The following is a 7,653-nucleotide window of genomic DNA, read 5'->3' as shown; positions in this document are numbered from 1 at the left end:
CGGTCAGCCATCCGATCGAACTACCATCCGATCGACCAACTGTCCGATCCTTCAACACTTGTTTCCATTTTACGCGTTGCTTATCGTTAGGGCTGTAAACGAGTCGAGTCGAGTCGAGTCGAGCTAGACCCAGCTCGAGCTTGGCTCGAACTCGATTCGAGCTGGCTCGGCTCGAGCTCGAATTTCAAATCGAGCTGAGATTTGAGGCTCAAGCTCAGCTCGATTAGAATTCGAGCTAGCTCGGCTCGGCTCGATCTAGCTCGAACTAACAAAGAACCGCAAAATTTACTACTTAAAAAGCCCTTAAAATGAATTTCTTCATAGACTAAGGGCCATAATTGCCATTTAATTTAACAATATGGCTAAATATGCAAGTATAAATAGTTAATTCACTTTGTCCATTGTCTTTACCTTCTTTTATAGGGGAGATACTCTCTTAATTTTTGTTTTTTAAGCGATGTGGGACAAAAAAATGAAGGACGTAAACCTTATTGAGCCAGCTCACGAGCCGAGCCAGGTCAAGCTCGAGCTCCGCTCGTTTACAAATCGAACCGAGCCGAGCTGGCTCGTTTACAACCGAGCCAATTTCGAGCCCGGCTTTCTTCGAGCTTTTTTGGAGCGAGTTGTGAGCTACGAGTTTTTTGAACACCCCTACTTATCGTTATGCTATCGAACTATTCAGGCAAACCCTACTCTCAAGCGCTCCCTTCAATCCATCAACCGCAGTGAGTATACTCGAACCCTTTTTGCTTTCGCACTTTTGGGTGTTACATACGTTACTTATTCTAAATCACTAACGAACACACTATGCAATATTTAAACGCTAACCATTATCGCATGTATTACGTGACTAAATGAATGCTTGTTGTTATGTTTACACGTGGAATGCTGTCTACCTGCCTTAACGACGATAGTACTATAGTTTGGACTCAGCACCCGTTCACTCGGGGGTTGTTAAGGACAAATACTTGCATGGATTACGGTGGTAATCATGTATTGCGAACTGCCTCGGGCAGTCAACCCGCAGTCATTGGTATCGATAGATCTATGTCGATAATTAACATGCTTCGTTTTCCTCTGTGTACGTGCTGGTTATGCCTAAGCTATTTCGAACTCTATATGCTATTATTAAACTTGTATGTTCACCTTTACACTATGTGTATTGACTTTTATTTTAACGTATGTGACAGGCAATTAGGATGCTTAGCTGCTAGGAAGGCGAGGCTAGAATAAGCGTCTAGAGCATAGTTGTCTGTAGATCTTGCAGCATGAGTCTCTAGAAGCAGATAAATAATTTTTATATTTAAATCTGAGTTGTCGGAACAGAAATATTTGCCTGGATTTTGTCTGTAATAATTTATTTACTGTTTGAGATACGGTATGGGACGTATTATTTGAATTGAATAGTAATGATAATTGTTATGGAAACTTCTGGACAATCTGTTTCGCTCAGTGCCATGCCCCGATGATTCCGTCATCGGTTGGGGTGTGATAGGTAATATTAGTGACTGAATCATATTAGACTATCCGTCGTGGAAAAAGTACGGAGAACCTGCTTTCCTAATTTTGACAGTAAAAATTCTTCCATCCATCGTAATGATTTGAACCAATACCATCAGGAGCTAACTTGTAATCAGCTACCTAATTGTGGTAACTCCTCGGTAAAATCTGTATACAAAGTAAAAATTAATACAAACATATAATAAAGAAATGAATTTGATAATAACATCGACATACCCAAGAATTCATCTTGTTGTTTGGTAGATAACGTAAAAAACAATTAAGCATCTTCAATGATAATTGAACTTTGAATTGGATGAAGATGCTTTAGGTATTATGTATATTTATAAGACATAGTTATTTATGGTTATAGTAATTGGCTCAATTGTGGTGCAAGTAATTTTGTATTACATACAAAAATATATCATGATTCTATAAAATAAGATATATCTATCTCCTATACTAAAGCAAAATATTGTTGACTTTTTGACCTTTGATGTGGCAATGCTCTTTGGCCAGATAATTGTTTTTTTGGGCGGTGTTTTCCTTTCTCTCATTTCTTATTCAATTTCACGAGCGCCTAATTATCAGTCAATAGCTCTTTCCCTCATTCTCTCTTCTTTCCAAAATCACTTCAAAGAAACCCTAAAACCATTTGTCTGTCGTTCAAGCAACAAGGTCAGTTTCTTTTATCTTTTGGTTTACATGATTCTCCTATCTTAATGCTTTCATTATATTTAATTTTGTAAAAGAGAAACAAGAGAGAGACGGGGCAGATGAGAGACGCAGACGGGAGATGGTCATCTTCTCCGACGACTGGTGTCAGTGATAGGGCTTTCTTAGTAGCCAGCGACGGCGGTGGTTCCAAAGTGGTTGTTGTTGTTGTCATCGGTGGTCAGCAAAGGGTGAGATCTGTCTTCCAACGGCTAGGGTTCCGCCATGAATCGCTGGCGGCAACGAACATTGATTATTGACATAGTCCAGTCGATATCAATTTCATGCTCTGTGACTCTGAGTTTCCAATTGAAGGTACAATTTTAGTTGGTATAGTTTTTATTTTGGTTGTTGTTCTAATTTTACTTTTACAAACTAAACCGAATGGTAAAATAGTGTGATAAAAATCTTTGTGTTTGATTAAAATATAGAAAAAAAACTTGAGTTTGGCATAACTTTATCAGGAACAAAATGGCACTTTAGTTCCAAGAAGCTTGAAGAGATATTAGCAAAACCGATTCACTGGTGGTGAGAATTCGAAGTCTAATCATCTAAACAAGATCCATTCCTGCAGTAGCTAGTGAAGTTATTGGCAAACTACCAAAGGTAATCAGTGAGATGAAATTAGAGATGACAAGTTGGAAAAGGTTGTCCTCTGTTGAGTTAGTCAAAATTGTATTTGAATGTATGTTATATTTTCTTAAATGGATCTGTATTCTGTTTCTCACATGATTTCCCTTGCGTTTTACGAAATGTAGGAAAAAATGGTGGATGGAGATCAACTGAAACTGGACATATAATTGTTACTACAGTTGGAGGTAGAAATGGTCCCGAAGACGGTATTCTACAATCTCTTTTAAAGGAACCACTAAGTTTGTTGATGAATCTACTTTAGAAATCAGTGGAAGCATAATGAAGTTACTTTGGATTACTTTTCCTTTGGAATAAGATGTGAGTTGTTGTTTGAGGTTAGCCGACTTTTTAAATCCAATGATACTTATAGATTTGCGGCATTCTTATAGATTTGCTAGAGTCGGACTTTGATAATCCTATCACGTTATCACAAGTCTGTTTTGTTCTTACAGATCTTCTACAGTTGGACTTGATCTTATTGAAATCAGGTTAGTTACCGATAGAAGGATTTAGGTATTCATAGGTGATTTCTTTGATTTAACGATTTGTTTTTAACTAGATTTATTTATACTAATCTGATTTAATATAATGTATTACATGTATAACCTCTTCAGATACCAAGATGTTGTTTTAAGATTTAGCGCCTTAAAAGGTATGCAACAAAAGTCCTCCTTTACTTTCTATTATTATCACATCTATCTATTTTTTACTAATAAAATATGTTCATACTTCATACACTATTCAGGTTTTATCAAATGTATATGTAAGAAAAAACATGGAAGATGATTTTATTGAACATATGTGGCTGATGGGGTTGCATTCACAGAAGGTTCAAGAAGAGTGGTAGATGATTCAGGGTTAAAACTTGGTAACTTTAACCTTTTTCTCTCTAAGCAAGATTGTTGTGTTGGCTAACGGGTCAAAGCTGGCTGAGTTGGCTTACGGATCAAAACGGGCGAGGTTTGTTAACCTGTCAAACTTATAGGTTGGGTTGACCGACGCCACACTTTTTGTTAAACATTTTCTACAAAATCAGTTATTCTTACATATCCTTCTATTTTTTTGCATTTTGTATGGATTTGTGTTTTTGTTATTGATAATTGGTTGAAGAACTAACTTATGATGAAAGAACGCGTAGGCTATGATGAAAGAAAGCGTAGGCATAATTATTAAGAGGTTAAATGCTTTGAATTTTAGGTCTTAAGAGACTAAATTATGGACTGTTAGCATTAGGTCATCTATATAATGGGATATTCGGTGTTCCTTTGTTGGTTATCATGCACAAGTCGCAAGTGTTCTTTAGCATTAGGTGTTTTTATGTGTTTGTAAATGGAAATTTTTTAAAAGATTAACATTAGCATCAGGTGTTACTAAATATGCAACTTATTTTTATGTATTTTATTTTTATGTTTTATACGATTTCAATTGTCCAACCCGTGTACCACACGGATAAGATGGTGGGCCCGGTTGATTTTGACTAAAGCTTATAATATGGCCCGATTGACTTCCTGTTAAGTGGTATATTGCTAAGGATTTGCCAAACAATTTGTTGAAGCACATTACCTTAGAAAATGAGTATAATCATATTACCAATAGCGGGGACTATATATTTGGTTGTGTAATTTGTTTGATGTTTTAACTTTTTTAATCCCATTTTTGGTTTGGTTATTTACATATTTTATTTAGTTGAAGTTAGAATAGGGATTGCAAGTGTTGAAGATCTTTAAGGAGGAGTCTAGCAAGCAATGCATGTTAAACGATTTTAATTTCTATGAACATGTCAACAGAGAATTCAAGAAAAGAAAACAACATTAGTTCAAGACACGGGTTTGGTCTATATGCCTAACCACTGCATTTATCCATATTTTTTAAGTAAAATTTATAAAATATTCACTTTTGTTTGTTTTTTTTTTCTATTCACTATTCAGATGTAGGAAGGAAAACCCAAGGAATGAATTAAAGTAGAGATTGAACCACCAAAATCATATGAAACTTCTGTAAGATCTGTGAAGGTAGCTACATCGAAAGTACATCGAAAAGTATTATTGCTAATGGTGTTACTAACGGTTGCTAAAGCTTTTTGGCTGAAAAGTATTATTGCTAATGGTGTTACTAACGGTTGTTAGGAAGTTACAGTGCCCATCATGGGGTCTGAATAGCAGCAAGAAATAGTTGGCCTTAATAGCAGCAAGAAAGGACGAAGATCAATGTGATTGATATCCTGATGTTTGTAAGAGAGCATAACAGGTAATAGTTTATTTGTTTTGCACACTAATGCATTGATTGAGCTATCATTTTTTGTCAGGGGTGGACCTACATGGACACCAGGGGTGTCCCGGGATACCCCTCAACTTTTTTGGCGAAGTGCAATTAATATATCTCAACTCGGTTTTATTTATCAGGGATACCCCTAAGCAAATATTATAATGCCCACTCAGTATACTAGTTTAGGTGAAGATGAGATGGAATGAAAATTTTCGATCTGAAAATTCCGGTCGATAAGAACTTGCAGGTTGCTGCAACTCATGGAGGAGAAGATGAAGTCATTGGGAAATGCATAAAAAAAAACGTTCATTCAATGAAAAAGGAACATTGGGAATATGAATGAAAAGCAATTGTACTTAATATAGTAAAACTTAATTTCTTTTATAACCATTTACCTGTTTATTTTATTTATTTTTTTATTTCGTTTATTTATCATTTATACAGTATTGTATTTACTTTATTAATAAGTTTTTGGATTTTTTAAAGATATTTTTATCACAAATAAAATATGATTTATAAAACTTCTAAATAATATTTAAAGTTTTATAAAAAAAATACTTGATAATGTTCTCGTGTGTGTTTCAGCATTGATAAAAAAATAATAATCAACATATGCTTTAAAATGAAAAAAAAATGGAATTTAACTATAATTATATTGTTTTCATTCTCTCACACTATATTATAATACATGGATTAAGAAAGGTTGATTAACTATTTTGCTTCTAAAAATAGTTTTATAACACACATATCTAATATCTAATACCTAATTTCTATCGTATCTTATCTCAAAAAATTATATTGTAATTTCTAAATCTTGTTACTAAGTTTTTAATAATTTTTTATTCAACTCATGGGTCTGTAACCTAATAATTATATATATAGACACAAACACTTGTCACATATGACCCTAGGTAAAAAAAAAAGATTTTAGGGGCCCATTTTTACTAGCCGCACAGGACCCTCGAATACTTAGAAATGGTGAAAAAAAAGTTGGGATACCCCTGATTTTTTCTTTTAGTTCCGCCACTGTTTTTTGTTGAAATTTGAGTTGAATGCTATAACAATTAGAATTGCTCTTTACAATCTTACAAAAAATGATGCAGGTGGTTCTTAACAATAGAAAGATCAGGTGGAAGTAGTTTGCACATCTGTGCATTAATATTCTTCAAAGAAATAAGAGGTGTGAAAAGTGTGTTGCTTAGAAGTGTGACAACTATATAGATACGTCATACGGTGTAATATTTTTTGTTTTTACTTAATCTTTCATTATGTATCGAGATATAACATTTAAGCAATATTTAATTATACTCATTGTTATTTTATATATTTTTGTCAGAATCATATATTTAATTGTTTCCTGTGCTGACAGATCCAATGAAGCTTGCGCTATGTATGAGAAGCTACAGTCTCACCCAAATGTGGGCATGAGCAATAAAGCGCGGCAGTTTGTGTTCAGCTTCCAAATGTCTTCAAAGTTTTTTTTATTATTATTATAAGTTTATTACAAATTCAGCTAAATGATGTTTACAAATGTCTCCTTAAATTGAAATGGGATGGTAACTTACTGTATATTAGGCAACTTATATATATATTTTAGAAATCTAATTTTAAGTTGATACACCATGAGTTTTCATATATTCAAGCGCAAAATATAGTGGTATGTTGTGATTTAGTTCCGACATGCTTCATAATGCTTTATGTTACCTTTTCATTCTAAAGTTTTGTTTGGTGCTTTAATATTTGGTGCATAAGGTATCTATCTGGCGACCCTTAGACGTGAAGCCTAAGTTTTGGAAAGACCTAGAACAAAAATGATGATCTACATTGGTGGCCAAAATCTTAAAAGTTGGAACTGTTGTAGGCAATTTTTGAAGTTGGGATTATTACCAGCTAATCAGTGAAACTTAGGATTATTAAAATCCAATACCCCTAGTAATAATAATATTATTTTAACTAATGTAGAAAGATAATTGTTAAATCTTTTAAAGACAAAAATGTGATGTACAACAAGGAAACTTAAATAAGGTACAATGGTGTCCATTCCTGCCCACATAAAATGAGTTGAAAAAAAACATGTATAAAGTTTGGTCCCAGTCAAGCTCAACAGTAATCACAAAATCGCACATGCACCTTCACAATTCACATTATACTAATAAAATACATCAATAATAATCTCTTACTTTGTACTTTTAATATTTTTTTTTTTTAATTTTACTAATAGGTAGGACATGCATCCTTTTGTCTAGTATATAACTATACTTTTACATATCAATCATTCAGCACTAAGATCCAGAATTCATAAAAAAAAAGTGTTCTTACTGATGTTTTCACGTTACTATAGTAGTTGAATTATAAAGTTAAATCACAAGAAAACGAATACTTTAGATATCAATTAACCAAGGGTGTAACTATAACTAGTATAAAAGTATACTTTTACATATATTTGATTCAGTCGTCTAATCTAGAATTCGTAAACAAAGAACTAGAGTAAACTGCCAAAATAGTCCCTGAGATTTGGTCACTTTTGCCACTTTAGTCCAA

General features: G+C 33.7%; 1 long non-coding RNA gene across 1 annotated transcript; it reads left to right on the top strand.

Moving 5' to 3' along the window:
• Nucleotides 1-5,003: 5,003 nt before the first annotated feature.
• LOC110874479 lies at nucleotides 5,004-6,533 on the top strand. The gene is made up of 3 exons (XR_002555984.2): nucleotides 5,004-5,094; nucleotides 6,216-6,292; nucleotides 6,482-6,533. It is a non-coding gene; the product is annotated as an uncharacterized LOC110874479 (long non-coding RNA).
• The last annotated feature ends 1,120 nt before the right edge of the window (nucleotides 6,534-7,653 follow it).

This window comes from Helianthus annuus, chromosome 9 (genome assembly GCF_002127325.2).
Source record: "Helianthus annuus cultivar XRQ/B chromosome 9, HanXRQr2.0-SUNRISE, whole genome shotgun sequence".
Lineage (NCBI taxonomy): Eukaryota > Viridiplantae > Streptophyta > Magnoliopsida > Asterales > Asteraceae > Helianthus > Helianthus annuus.
The sequence above is the reverse complement of the archived record's forward strand: the minus strand, read 5'-3'. Positions and strand labels throughout refer to the sequence as shown.